At 38.5% G+C, this 16355-nt stretch overlaps 1 protein-coding gene and 1 long non-coding RNA gene across 2 annotated transcripts in view; one reads left to right on the top strand and one right to left on the bottom strand.

The window, feature by feature from the left end:
• Positions 1–16355, bottom strand: part of ncanb (neurocan b) — a 212827-nt gene that overhangs the window by 87248 nt on the left and 109224 nt on the right. The window lies entirely within an intron of this gene.
• LOC115418470 (uncharacterized) lies at positions 1046–15017 on the top strand. Its single transcript, XR_003935294.1, has 3 exons — positions 1046–1059; positions 4121–4127; positions 14913–15017. It is a non-coding gene; the product is annotated as an uncharacterized LOC115418470 (long non-coding RNA).

Genomic DNA, 16355 nt, shown 5'->3' with positions numbered 1-16355 from the left:
CATGGTGATGGGAGAGAAAATATCAGCTTTGTATTGTTCAGACATGTCTCCACAGTGTGTACAGTGAGTGTGTTTCTGTGTGTAAACATACATACACATGTCAAATATATGTACTGTATATATATATGTATATATATATATATATATATATATATATATATATATATATATATATATATATATACATATATATATATATATATATATATACATATATATACATATATATATATATATATATATATATATATATATATATATATATATACATATATATATATATATATATATATATATATGCACTGTCTGAGTTAAGACATCAGTTTCATAAAAAGAAGAATATCCTACAAAACTGCTTCAGGGATAAATCTGGTGTAATACTCTAGACGACAAATCCCACAAACAGACAAAAACAAACAATGCACCAGTCGATCATTCAGTCTAACTGAGGCTGTTCGTCCCTCTGATACAGAACAGCTCCTAGGACTCACTAACCAATCCATTTATCTTATGGGTCCGATGATGGAAAAGTGAACATTAACATGAAAAACTAAATTTGCACACATCATTTATCAAGTGAGCTCATTTTTTTTAGCTAAAAATCTCTATTTTAGGGAACTGTTATCCTTTTTAAAATACCACTTGTAGAAAAACAGTTACAACTGACTTTATCGATTGTACGTTTTACACCATAGTCATGCCTCAGACAAAAATATAGCTCAAATTTGACGCTGAACATTACATCTAAAAAATGTTCAAATGTATTCAGTCTATCACATTTTAAATCTGTGAACTGTTACAGAGAAATTACTCTTTAATTTACCTATATCAGTATGGACCACCACAAGTTGTAAATAACACTATGTCAGTATTAAATACATGAAATAAATCATTGTGATTATATCTGGCTTGTTTTAAAAATACATCAATATTTTGGGCGATGCATACAACGGTAAAGAGTCATCCACGTGTTACTATGGCAACCTGTCCACATGTTACCACATTCTCATGTCAATAAAACAAAGACTTTTTAATATTTTACTCTAAAATTTATTTTCAGTAGTTGAACATAATATCTAAAAGGTTTTGTTCTACTTGATATCCATTTCTGTCGAGAACCGCATGTTTTGAATGTTTGCGTAAAGCTTAAAAAAATTGATGTCCGTTTCAAGTCCATGTGTTACCGAGCTGTAAATTTTATCGCCCCAAATTTTCTTATACATAATGTTAAACTACTTATAAATACCTACTCAAATACATATAATACATGCATATAAGATACTCTGATTACATGACAGAGACTGTTGAACACCAAATGTGTCCATGTGTTACCGCTTTAGACTCTACAGTGCTTTTGGTCCAGATCTCGTACTGATAATGGGATGCTTGAACCACTGTGTGACATCTTCTGCAGCATATAACACAGATTCTCAATGGGGTTCAGGTGTGGACTCCAATCCATGCATGATGGTGACTCTGATGCACCCATCACTCTGGAACAGGGTCAATCTGGACTCATCAGACAGATGCATGACTTTTTCCCATTGCACAGTCCAATCTTTGCGTAAAGCTTAAAAAAATGAATGTCCGTTTCAAGTCCACATGTTACCGAGCAGTAACTTAAAGGTGGGGTCTGAGATGTTTTTCTGGAGCATTTTTATTATATTCCTCAAAATCCCCTTTACACCCTGATTACAACTAATTAATTAAATGCTCTAACACAAAAATGAAAAAAATCAGTCACCTGTGGAACGGGTAGGACTGAAAAAACACCATCCAATCATTTTGAGCGCCCACTCGAAATGATTGAACGGTGATATGTCTATCAAACTCAACTGCCATTCACCCCTCCCCCCTTCCCCCCTCTGCGCGTAACCCCTCTTCGCGTTCCCAGAGGCTGGAGCCTTGTACAGGAAGCGTAGCCAGAGCTTGGCTATATTAGTTATATTAGGATGGAAAGTTCACCTGCAAACTGTTTAGTCACTAACATAAACCACTAGGAAATGTAACATGAGTCACATAGGTCTGAACTGGGGCTGTTCTGGAAGAGCAGGGGGTGTTAGAGGAAACTGAATGAGCTATGCATGGATACGCGAGCTGGAGGCTCAGCCGGGGCCATAGTCGGGGTAGGAGCCCGAGGCGTATGGGACCGGAGCAGGGGACAGAGCCTCAGCCGGTGTCGGAGACAGTTCAGCCGAACCAGACCGGACTGGACCGTAGACGGCGTCGGAGCCCAACCCGGGTATGGAGCACAGCAGAGCCAGCGATCTGTTGCTGTGCAATGCTCGTGAACCCTCGGGAACAAGCATTGTGTGTCCCACCACTCTGGAGGCGTGGCTTCAGAGGGACGTCTGAAGAAAGGGGTTTGGACTTTTGAACTGAGTATTTTCAAAATGTAGCTTGCTCGAACCATTTTTCCAAGATCTCAGACCCCACCTTTAACATTTTTCACCTAAAAATTTTATCTCCCTCAAATTTTATTACACATGTGAAAGTGCTTATAAATACCTACTCAAATATGTATAATACATGCATATGAGTTACTCTGCTTACATGACAGACATGAAATGTGTCTACGTGTTACCGCTTGATCGGACCCTTATGGCAGTGTTGTGGTAGACAGGCACCAAAATACCAACATACACAAAAGGAAGCTCAGCTCACTTCGATCATAGACTGTATATAATGACTGGACTGAGCCACCGTGATCATCACCTATTGGTTTTTGTTGTTTAGAAGCCTGTAGTTGGTGATTTAGCTGTGACCATGTTGACTATCAGAAGCTGGAAATTACTATATTTGGACAAAAGAGGCAGAGCTGCAGGAGCATGAAGAGTCAGAGCCATATACAATGGGTCTTGGGTCAGTTAATGCTAAATGCTAGTTTACTGACTTGGTGTAATAGAAACTTCATTGAAAGCTTCGAGACAGTGTTATTGTACAGTCTTGGTAGTGGATCCTATGAACCACAACTACAGTGGAGCTGTCTGGTAGGAAAAAAATGTGTTGTATTAAATAAAGTAAAACTCAAAAAGTCCGACTCGACAGAGGAGTGAGCTGTCTTACAGGCCTGTCAATCAAAGCCCAACATGGCAGACATCAAAATTTACCATTTGACATGACATTTTATAGTAAAAAAGAGTAAAAATTTAAAAATGAACCACCAGGTCACTTAGAGGTTCCAAATATAATGGATGAGACCAAAATGAGTCCTACAGCAAAAAAGAAGTATTAAACTAACATTTTTTTCTTTTTTTGAGATGTCAGTGCAACTCTATGGGAACCAGGACTTCATCTAGTAAACACCAGTGGATATCACCTATTTTCCAACTTTAAGATGCTTCCACATTGGCTTCATTCTGGAACCAAGATCCTTTCCCCTTGAGTTGATGCTGCACAGTTTTACAAATCAGTTACTCATGCTGCTGTTTGCTGGGAAGGCAAACACTTTCTCCTCATAACTTGTTTTGATTTAATCTTTATTTTATTTTCATCTAAACATTTTACAAACTAAAATACATTTGGGATTGTATATAAATTTGTTTTTATTGTCTTGTCTCATTCATCATCACCATAGGAATAAAGCCTTCTTTTTATGCAGACTGTTCCCCCAGACCAAGGCTCTTCTGCTCCACTAGTCCCTAAACATCTGTCATTTTGGGCTTTTGTTGAAACAACTGACACTACCCCACACAGCTGCTTGACAGTTAGAGGTAACTGTGAGTCATAAAGACAAATTCATACAAACAACAAACAGGTTTGTTTTGTATGAGCTTCAAAACCTTTTATGTTGACAACTGAAGCTTAGAACTTAATGTCAATGTTCAGTCTTCTATATTATACAGACTTCTATTTACTTTTAGTTTGATTGGTTAGTTAGATTACTTCAAGATCAGAGAGTGGCCCAGGTGGAAAATCTGCTATGTACAGTAATGCTGTTCATTCACTATTATGATGGTAACATTAGTTGAGATTTATCTGTAATTGTAGACAGGTTAAAATGCCTTATTTTTTTGTAACTTAATAAGTGCATTAGTTTTGTGAAATGTTCTCCATGGGTCATTAAGTAGTCTATTTGTTCTCAGGTATTATTATAGCTTTATTTATGTTGGTACTGAAGTACACAGGTATAATATAATTACATTTATATTTAGTTAATGAGGGAAAATACAGGTTTATACAAATTTAATATTACATTTAAAATGGTTGTTATTAAAATCATTAAATATTTTGCTTAAAAAGCTAATGCTTTTACAAAGGTTTTATTTAAAACAAGCAATGCACTGCTTTGTTCGATGTTTCGTGTCTGATTGACTGATACGGTCTCAGAGGAAGTTGTTGAACACATGTGCGTCATTGAGATCATTATTGTAATGGCTGTCGTTGAATAAACTACGGACGAGTGAGGACACGTAGCTAGTTCGTGGTCTTTTCAAAAACTCACACAACGCAGCCATCTCCCTCGAACATCCGGGCGGAGAGCGCAACATTAACACAGTAACGTCTCACTTGAATCCAAAATAATTCCCAATAGCAGAAGTGCTGTTCTTCTTAACTTCAGCCATATTCACCACATTTTCTTCACTCTTCTGTCATAACTCAGCGGTCATACAAGCCGACCTATTGACATGCATTTATTAGAGGGTACCTAAGAGCTAACTGGGACTTCATCTGAGGGGCCAAATGTTGTGAATGCATAGCTTGTGTACCAGGGCTCCACCAGACTGGTCAGATGTTTGCAGGCTAACTGTGAATGCATGGGGTATGTCAATAAATTCATTAATCTTATTCATTGCATTTCAGGCAGTCTTTTCAGTTTAGCATGCAAACTACGACTATGATGATGATGATGACAATGCCATTTATCACTCAGCACCAGTTTGGGATTACTGAATTAATCAAGTCTGTCAAGTCTATATATATATATATATATACAGCCGACTGACTGCATGTGTCAATATATTTTTTTGGTTCTGTCATTTTCACATGAATATACGATAACCCCCCACAATGGCCCTGTATATAAACCAGTTCCTGGTCTTCATGGGAAATCAATTTGTCCCGCTTTGTACGTGGCCAGCCTTTATATGCTCCACTTCCCCCTACAGCTGTCATCTAGATGATACAAAGTCGCTGCTCTCATCCAGCCTGGCACAACATAAACACAGCAACACACACACAGCTACACCGAATACATATCGGCCGCACGCATGCATATTCATTGACTATACTCGACACTTCAGCTGACGAGTAAATTACAAAGAAGAGCTGTAAAGATGAGGCAACTGAGGGTGACATGTGAGTCAGTGTGTGTATATGAGACAAGAGGAGAGTGAAAATGGGATATTTGTGAGTGTGTGTTGGATGAAAAGAGTGAGAGAGAGATGAGTCCTAGCAACTTGGCCAGCAGCTCATTAATCTGCAGGTGTGTTTATACCATAGAGAGAGATACTGCATTCAGAACTCACATGAACACACGCACACACACACACACACACGCACGCACACACACACACACACACGCACACACACACACACACACACACACACACACCACACACACACACACACACACACACACATGCATACAAACCCCTGCAGCTCATTCTCATTCAACTCTGCAACCGTTTGTCCTTTGTTTCTCATTGTCCTGAGGAGTTTGGAGAGGAAGGAGTGTCCATGCTGATTGAAAATGGGGAAATTATGCCATTCAGCCATGTCTTATCTTGTGTAAGCAGAGTTGAACTGCACACTTACACACACCAGGTTGTGAATGTGTAATAACATATTCATGTGATTCCATTTCTATACATCTGTTGCTGAATTTTATGCATGTAGGCTACATCCTCCATTTATTAAAACAGATTAATATATTCAACATGCGTGTGTGTGTGTGTGTGTGTGTGTGTGTGTGTGTGTGTGTGTGTGTTTCTCTTGTTTGTCCTGTATCAGACCGGGCAGCTTCAATCAGCGCTCGGGCACCTCATGTGGCAGGACTGGGCTGACACTGTGGGTGGGATTTCAGCCAATCGTAATGCTGATTGAAGAATCCAGTGGTGTGGATGAATTAATGAGGCATAGGAGGACCGGCTGTGCCAGCCAATCATAGCCTTTTAAAAGGTCTTCAGCAGCTTACAAACTGTGACAAACTGCTGGTCATCAATCACGCAAAAAGATGTGCACAATGTCAGCCAGATTGTTATGTCACAGTGCTGAGTCATGTGCTGTCATATGACTCTTAGACCACAATTGTTGCTATTCTAGTGATTATACAATGATGTTGTAACAGGTAACTGACCACCATTTTCTCTGGGAAAACCCTGAAATTACACCAAAAATGAAGCTTTGTAAACCAATAAAAAATTCTTGCTAGGCTTTCAACACAATTATAACCATGTAGACATTTTTTTATTAGTAAATCCCCTTACCAGTCTGACAGTATCAAATGCATCCTTTCTAAAAAGTGGTTTTGTTCAAGTTTTGTTTCTAATGAACCCAATTCTTCACTTGTTGAACCATGCCCTGCAGTCTTACTTGGGAATGGGAACTGGTAATTAGAGCTTCTTTCGAGAAAGCTCAAAGCTTAAATGTCGAGTATGTAACATTTCAACATGAAAATCTCCCATGTTGTGCACTGAATACCTTCTCATCTCTTAAACCACTGTCATTTTGATAGAGAGCCTAAAATTGGACTAAGTATCAATGGAAAAAGGTCATATGGTCTGATGAGTCCAGATTGACCCTGTTCTAGGTCAGGTCTAGGTTCAGTAATGTTACGTGTCCATAAAATGAGGTCAGATGAACCTGAATTTACTGAATGACCAGCTATGGAGTTTGTCTTCCACAATGACACAAACATATTACAAGATGACAACACCAGGATTCATCAGGATCAGATTGTGCAAAAAAAATAATACCACTATGGATGAAAATAAATGTGACATAAACAGCATAAATGTTACCACAGTCACTGTATCCCCTAATGAACCCTTTCATGCATAGTGGTCACTCCAGTGGACAGTTATTCTACAACTGTTCTCTTGTATATTCATGGGTTTTGTTGTTTTAATTCCATAACAGCCGACACAGTGGACACTCATGCATCATCCCATACACTGTAGTTCATACCGTTACTGTAACTTTGCTGTTCTTCATAAACCTGATCTGCAGTAACATGTTTGAGTGGAAATCAGTTGCTTTCTATTATTATTATTATTAGACTGTAATTAACATTTTTTTAATACAAAAAGGTTTTATTTGCATTTATCTGTTAAAATGTGAGAAAACATCAGATTAGCTGCATTAAAAATGTTTTTCTTTCAGTTTTCACGCAGTATATCAGTAAATATGTTTCTTTACTTCAAAAATTAAACGCATGGTTTCCAGCTGAGTGGACATTTTTGCAACTCCATGAAAAATAGGTTCACAAAAATTTTTGAATCGTATTGTTTTTTTAATGCCTAGAGGAAGAAAAACACTCAGGAAAAAAAAAAATCTTGATTAAGGCTCTCATAATTCATGCATGAAAGGGTTAAAGCTAAAGGTGGTCCACCAGAATGTTGTATGGTAAAAGGTAAAAACAAGTAGTGCCAGGCACAACAAACCCCGTCCCTCGTACTTATCATCACTTATTTTGGCATCGATCCAGCTGATGTCATCAGGTCTATGTCTGTGCTGATGTCAGCATATCAATTGCCTCTATATATGTGCCAAATTTGAAGTAAATTGAAACAAAATTGATGTTTTTATAGACATTTGAAATGTCGCCCATTATACGTTAATGGGAGAAAAAAAGATTTAAAGAATTCATAAATCATTTGCACTTTCACCTACTTTTCCCAAAATGTAATCAGATCTATTCTGGGTCACTTGTAATCTATAAACCCAATTTGGTATGAATTCAACCAATAGTTTTACTGCTAGAGTGTTAATAAACAAACAAACAAACAAACTAGAAAAGCACTCGGAGTGCGCAGACCTCTGCCAAGGCAGATCACCACCAAAATGTAATCATTTGTTCCTTGTGCCAGTATCAACTTTTCCTGAAAATGTCATCCAAATCCGTCCATAACCTTTTGAGTTATCTGCTAACAGACAAGCAGACAAACCCTGATGAAAACATAACCTCTGCTGTTCCTCGGCGGAGGTAACAAACCAAACCAAAAACAATAGCCCTTGCCTCCCCTTCAGGGGGCGGGGTAATAAAGCTTACATGATCCATACTGAACAACATCATCTACTACAGCTTTTATTATTGTTTTAACTGAGAGACCCCAAGGTGCCCTGAGTACATGTAGAGTACATTCAAAAGCTACTTAAAGGACCTGCTACAGCTAAAAGACAAAACAAAAGCATGATCGTCTGTTGCTAATACTGTTTAGTCACAACACAATCACTCATGACACAAAGGTTCATAAATGCCAGAATATTAAACTCTTGCAGTTATTTTTTTCCGCTGAAAAGTAGAAATATTTCATCAGAACTTTCGATAAAAGCCAGATCTCCATTGTAATAGTACTGTCTTTCACTTACTTGGCCAGTGCAGAAAAAGGAAAAGCCAAGGAAAAAAATAGTAAAACTCCACAACATATTGACCTAACTGCTAGAACTTGGAGGATTTAGAGCCAAACACATAAATCCATTTCAACATTAATGAAGGAATAAATGGGATGTCCTGAGGGGAGCAGCATGGCAGCACCGGCCCTTTCCATCTGTCTTCTTCTACACACCCTTGCAATTCACTGGGAATCTATTTATCCACAGGTTATCCGCCTCTCTCTCTTAGCCTTACACTTTTGCACTTTCAGTCATATTTCTGGCTTTACCGCACACAATATCACACCATGACCACACCATTTTCTGACCTTCAGCCTCAATTCACCCCAAATCACCAGACATTTTGCAGATCTACTGACAAATATCTGATAATACCTGTGTGTATGTACAATGAAACAGCCATTATTCTGGTCAGAACCAGCCCTTCCCATTTCCTTTTCGACCTCACTGCTCCGATCTGTGGTCAAGCTGATAAGGGTGGGTTAGGGGCCTGTGATATTAATAGCCCCGGCCTCATGAATCTTTCAGGCTCAATCATATGAGCTGATGTGAGATGAGTGTGTCCCAGTGGATGAATTAGTTAATACCGAGTCCCACGGGGGTGTTTCTCCAAGCCTCTTTAAACATGAGTGATGCATTCTTCTTAATATATTCTTGGATACATATTAGGTTCGTATAAAGAGGGTCTAAACAGCTGTATGTTTGTGTGGGATGCCAGACATGTGTGAAAGGAAGTGTCAAAAGTAGAAAGGAGAATGTGTTTTCTCACCCCTTGTGAGCATATTTGGCAATTCGAGCATGCAGGTGAGTGAGCGTGTGAGCTTGAATAAGTTTCATTTTATGCATGACTACAGAGGCATTTCTGTATGAATAATTGTATTGGCCTTTGACAGCAAAACGCAGAGCAAGTGAGAGAAAAGAGGTGGATGCACAGAGCTGGAGAAGGGGGGTGAGGGGTGGGGGGTGGGTTAGGGGTTGTGGAGGAGTGAGGAAGTGTGGCAGGAAATGAAATGTGTTATTCGGGAGAGATGCTGTGGGGGCTGCGGGCCTGTTTTCACCCCAATCTCTGCACTGCAGAGCAATTTCAGTGCAGTGCTACTGGAGATCTTGCCAAAGAGCAACACGCTGGAGGGGTGAGGGGCAGAAAAGAGGAGGGCAGTGAGGGGAGAAGAGAGCTGGCACAAGTAAGGGGAAGAGAAATGACAGAGGACTGACACAAGGGGAGAGAAAATAGTGGATGATAAAAGAGAAGAGAAAAAAATGAAGAGAAGGGGAGTGAAAAGTGACGGGAGGGTGTAAGATCAACATGGAGTCCAGAAAATAAAAGCACATCATAAAAAAAAAAAAAAAAAAAAAAAAAAAAGATAGAAAGTGTACAGCAGGGATGTGGAGAAAAAGGGAGGAGGAGGAAAAAAAATTAGATCTAATCAGTAAAATCAAATAAATAATAATAAAATAACCTGTGCCTCCTGTCGAGCAGAGAAACTAAGCTGAGAACAATGCCGCTCGTTCAGTTACAGCCGGCTGCTTTCCAATTTATTTAGCTAAAATTAACCTGGGAGTTTTCCAAACCACCTGTAAAACAGACTGAATTTTACTCCAGTGTGTCAGATAATGAAGAGACTTTGCGCATATGGCTCGTTTTTTAACGTCTACCGACTTTTTTTTTTTATCGTTTTGGAGCGGGAGGAATAAAGAAGAGGAGAAAAAACGAAGAAGTGAGTCAAACCCTGAAACATGTCATATTTAATTCATCATCAGAGTAATAGAGAAGCAGAATCCACAGTAGTACCAGGGGAAGCATGAATGAGGAGGAAAGATGGAGGTGAAAAGGCAGGAAGTAGTGTGATCACAGTCATTTCCTCATTTTATCATGATCTGACCCCGTAACACGTTGTGAAATTGAAATCCAGAAAGCAAACCTCCCCTAAAATCAATTCATTTTCCTGTAAAAGGCCATGGAGAAAAATTCCATCTGCAATTGTTTGTATCTATTCAAATGCACATGAATAGCTCTGAATTGTTTTTCTACTTTGCCAGAAATTATTTACCTGCCTTGCGCCCTTTATTTATATAACTTGGCTGAATGACTGAAGACGCTGATTGAGAGCTTTCTGAAGAGCAAACTGCAGTCGACCGTAAATTATTTTCCTAACTCCAGCTCTATTTAGAATCATTGTGATTTGCTGACCTGTGTTCAGAGATAAACTGAGAAAGGTTAATGCGTTTCTACCAAAACAAACCACATCTGAACTGAGCAGAAATAGCAAATGTTGTCAAGAGGAATGAGATTTCACTTTTTGAGACTACCAAAAAAAAAAAAAAAAGACAGACACAATATAAATGGAAAACAAGCACATATCTTAACCTTCAAAACACATCCTCGCTGCTGAAGACCTCGATGCTCAATGTGGAGGTGTTGAATATTAATATTTTAGATTTAATCCACTTCCAATTGCTTTAATAAAATGTATATTAAAACTTTCTTTCTGCTTTCTACAACCCCAATTCCAGTCATGTTGGGACATTGTGTAAAACATATATGGGTTCTTCTATGAAACTGGTCCCTAAAAACAGGACAGAGGGGCTAAAAATTCAAACCCAATGTAGACTAATGTTAGGAAGCAAGTTTGGAAGCACTTCGGGTCTATTTTAAAAATAAATATTTACTGAGATAAAAGAGGGGATATTTACCTCCGCCAAGGATGTTATGTTTTTGCCAGGGTTTGTTTGTTTGTTTGTTTGTCTGTCTGTCTGTCTGTTTGTTTGTCTGTCCGTTAGTGTGCAACATAACTCAAAAAGTTATGGACAGATTTTGATGAAATTTTCAGGGTTTGTTGGAAATGGGATAAGGAAGAAATGATTAAATTTTGGTGGTGATTGGGGGTGGGGGGGCCCACGGGGGGGGGGGGGGCGCAGACCAGAAAATTTAATCAAAATCTGTCCACAACTTTTTGAGTTATGTTGCACACTAACGGACAGACAAACAGACAGACAGACAAACAAACAAACAAACCCTGGCAAAAACATAACCTCCTTGGCGTGGGGGGGCCCACGGGGGGGGCCACTGATCAGCCTTGGCGGAGGTCTGCGCTCTCCGAGTGCTTCTAGTTTTCAGATAAAACACATTTTTATAGTTTTTTAATATTATTTTTAAACAAAAATCCACATGTAACACGGTAAAAAGGACACGAAAATTACGCGCTACTATTTTTTTGAATATCTTTTAATTATTTCGAGGTATATTTTGGGAATCGAACTAATTATGCAAGGCAGAGTGTTTCACAAAAATGGCCGCTGTTCAAATCACTCACGATTTATTTGTGTTTAACTAGGCAGGTTCTGCATGTAATGTAAGTGGACACGATGGGTTACGCACAAAACCTGGAGTGAGACTGAGATTCATGAGAAACCTGCATGTCTAGATTGGAAAAACTACTAGGATTGTCAAATTCAACAGTGTGTTTATTTATAGCGGTATCTAAGGCCAATTACAGCCATGTGTTCCAGATCAAATGCACTGACATCTAGGGAGCTTCTCATGTCCCAATTTTGGTCCTATTTTTGGCCCCAATATTGTATTAAAAATTCATTAATTTTGGGATGGCTCATAGCAAGAGTATAATTTTTTTTTGCATTTATCTGAGGTCATCATTAGGTACATCCTGGAGGGAAATAGGTCTACATTTCTCTTTTTATTATTGGGTCTAAAAAGCTGGAAATGTGCCAAAATGAATCCAGTTTCATTGAAGCACTCAAATAAAAACCAGATACAATGATTTTCAAATCCTTTTCCCTTACCTATATTATAAAAAGGAAGTGGACTCTGTGTGTGTGTCTCAGGCATCACATAAAATCTGGAAAGAGCTGACTGCTGCGGTTTGGCATATGAACGTATCTTTGGTCAAGGAAGAGACAAGTGAAAACGGCAAATTGATAGGACCAATATTTTGGGAGATATTAGTAATTTTGGAATATAATAGCCTTACAATAGCCTTGCCCAGAATCATAGAATCATTATTGAAGTGGGTTACCTAGCAACAATAGGTCCAGCCATGGTGTCATATTTCATGTGCAGAAACAGACATGCCAGCTGAGAGGTTATTCAACTAAAAATACCAATGGAATTTACCAAGAAAGTAAAGACAGTAAAGGAATGAACTGGATTAGACAATCTACGCTCTAGTATTCAACTGAATACAGTATAATGACAAGATATTTAATGTTCAAACTGATAAACTTTATTACTTTTTTGCAAATATTCACTAATTTTGAATTTGATGTCTGTAACGTGTTCCAACAGAACTGGTTCAGGCCTTTGTTTACCACTGTGTTCCATCACCTTTCCTTTTAACAACAGTCAATAAGCCTTTGGGAACCAAGGACACTAATTGCTGAAGCTTTGTCGATGGAGTCTTTCCCATTCTTGCTTCATGTGCGACTTCATTTGCTCAACAGTACAGAGTCTACGTTGTCATGTTTTGCTTTTTATAATTAGATACACCTTTTCAGTGGGACAGGTCTGGACTGCAGGCAGGCCAGTGTAGGACCCTGAGGTCTTTTACTATGAAGCCATGCTGTACTAACACCTGCAGAAAGTGGCTTGGCATTGTCTTACTGAAATAAGCAGGGATGAGAAATAAGTCATTTGAATGGCAGCATATTTTACTCCAAAACCTGTATGTACCATTCAGCATTAAAGGTGCATTCACAGACGTGCAGGTTACTAACACACAGATGCTGGATTTTGAACTTCACACAGATAACAATCTGGACGGTCCTTTTCCTCTTCATTCCAGAGGACACAGCGCCCACGATTTCAAAATACAATGTGAAATGTGGACTCGTCAGACCACAGCACACTTTTCCACTCTGCATCAGTCCACCTCAGATGAGCTTGGGCTCAGAGAAGCTGGTGGTGTTTCTGGGTGTTTTTGATATATGGCTTTTGTTTCGCATGGCAGAGTTAACTGTCAGTGGTTTTCCAAAGCGTTCCTGAGCTCGTGAACTAATATCCTTTACACAGAAGGGGAATTTCACGCATGACCCGGAAACTGTTTTGAGTACCGCTTCTTCCAGTTTACTTGTCAACAATGGCTGAGACGACATCGAAGTGTCACTGCTGTGTGCCCCAATGTACATCGAATAAACAAAGGCAACCATGTTTAAGTTTTCATGGTTTTCCTTCTGATTTAGATGAGAAGAAGAAATGGGACGTCACAATTCATCGAGATGAGGGGCTGAACTTCAGAATCCAATCAGGAAGTACGTTTGTTTGTAGCTGGCATTTCTGGGAAGAGCATTACCAGGAAAACATCTGCGGTATTGTGAAGGGAATCAAGAGGTTAAAAGTAGGGAAAAAAACAGAGTCCTTCACTGGGTCGGGTACCAGCGGGTACATGATAGGTAAAAAAAAAAAAGTTTTTTGCAGGTACAGGCATGGGTCAAATTAAACAAAATGCAGGTGGGAAGCAGGCAAGGATGTGTAAAAAATAAAAGAAGATTCATGGATGAAAAGAATTTGTAGGACATTTAATGATGATGACACTGGTCTACAATTTTTTAGAAATGATTTGCTTCAGACATTAAATGTGCTAAACGTTACGTATTTTAATAAGATTAATTGGAAAATAAATGACAAAAGCGCCGGCTTGCTCATGTTTTCAAGGTATATGATGAAGTGTTATTACACATATATATTGGTTTATGTACATTTATACAATAGTTTTATAAATCTTCCACTAAATAGAACCTGTAAAGTGAATGTATTCTAATGTGCAGACAGTGTTTTGAAGTAGATCTTGTAGATCTGAGACAAATATTCCTTTTGAGTCAAACCCATTCTCTTGTTAATTCTTGACTTTCACATTTTGACCCAAGGCTGTATCTTGGAAACTTCAGCCAACCAGCATTTTTGACTTGACTTTTCTTTATCAGTGACTCTCATGTGGTAAAATTTCATTACTTTTATTCTGGAAGCATTTTCCTTGTAGACCAGTGTGATCATCAAATTTCACTGTGGTTGATCCACAGCTGGTTTGTTTTACTGTGAGGTGAGCTTCACCTCTGTTTACATCCAGCCAAAGATGTCGTTGAGCAGCACATATTGGAGATTTATTGATGACGTGTGGTTTAGCTAAAATAAAGCCCTTGAAAGTGAGTTACTGTGTAGACAATGTGTTTAATCATGGATCGAATCAGGTCGGGATGCAGGTGTGGACTGGACATGAAAACAAAATGCGGGTAATGGATCGGGTTGCGGTACTTAGCTTTGCGGGTACAGGCAGGTTTGAAAAAGTGGACCTGTGCAGGACTCTGGTTGCCTTTGTTTATTCAATGTACTTTGGGGCACACAGCAGTGACACTTCGATGTCACCTCAGCCATTGTTGACAAGTAAACCGGAAGAAGTAGTACTCAAACTCAATAGTTTCAAACCATTTCCGGGTCATGCATGAAATTCCCCTATGACATCTGTTATTAATGCAATGGGATGGTAAGGTCAAAGGTCATGGGTGCTCAGTGCTGGTTTTCATCTTTGCTGCTTACGTGCAGAGATTTCTCCAAATCTTTTAATGATATTATGGACAGTAGATGATGAAATCCCTAAATTCCTCGATTTCTTGCAATTGTACATTGAGAAACGTTGTCAAACTGTTGGACCATTTGTTCCTGCAGTTGTTAAAGTGGTGAACTGCTCCCCATCCTTGCTTGTGAATGACTGAGCTTTTCAGGGATGCTCCTTTTATGCCCAAACATGACACTCACTTATTCTCAAATTACTGTTTTTTGAGTATTTCTCAATTTTTTCAGTCTTCCGTTGCCTCTGTCCCAGTTCTTTTGAAACATTCAATTCAAAATCAGTGAATATTTGCAAAAAACAATATGTTTGAACATTAAATATCTTGTCATTGTAGTGTATTCAGTTAAATTTAGGTCATAAAGAATGTGAAAATCATTGTATTGTGTTTTTATTTACGTATTACACAACGTCCTAACTTTGGAATTGGGTTGTAGAAAGCAGAAAGTTTTAATGTATATTTGTTTCCTTTTTTTGAAAGATACATTTGAAAGCAATTAGAAGTTGGATTTAATCTAAAATAATAATATTCAACACCTACACATTGAGCAATGAGGTCGTCAGCGCCGAGGATGTGTTTTGAAGGTTAAGATATGTGCTTGTTTTCTATTTAATACTGTGTCTGGTATTTTTTTGGTAGTCTCTAAAAGTGAAAAAAAAAAAAAAGTTTATCAGTTTGTACATTGAGTATGTTGTCATTGCAGTTGATTCAATTGAATGTAGGCCAAAAAGGATTTGAAAATCATTGTATTCTGTTTTTATTTACATTTTACATAACATCCAATCTTAACTAGAATTGAAGTTGGAATATCTACGGGTTTTCAAGGTCTTTTGAAATGCAAAACATTATCCTCTAATAATATTTTACTAAGAGTGTTTTAGGAACTGACTTTTACTGCAGTTATTCTAAAAACTGTAAGCCTAAAAGTGACAGTCAGACTAATTCTAACTATAACTGGTGGGTTTATCCATCTCTTAGTTCTGAAGTCAGGGTGCAGTCAAGATGTTCTGCTGTCTGCACACTTCACCTTGTGCTCCGTCCTCCATCTGGATCTGCAGACAAGACATCTACAGCCCAACGTTCAGACATTTGGCCTCAAATATTTGCTTCTGACTAATGTGCATGTGTGCGTCAGTGGCTCTGATGATCACTAGGATTACAAAGCTTTGTATATGACGAATGCATTCAGAACCAGATTCTTTAATTCTTTGTGCTGAGCA

Source organism: Sphaeramia orbicularis, chromosome 4, assembly GCF_902148855.1.
Source record: "Sphaeramia orbicularis chromosome 4, fSphaOr1.1, whole genome shotgun sequence".
NCBI classification, from domain to species: domain Eukaryota; kingdom Metazoa; phylum Chordata; class Actinopteri; order Kurtiformes; family Apogonidae; genus Sphaeramia; species Sphaeramia orbicularis.
This window is presented reverse-complemented; position numbering and strand designations above follow the sequence as displayed.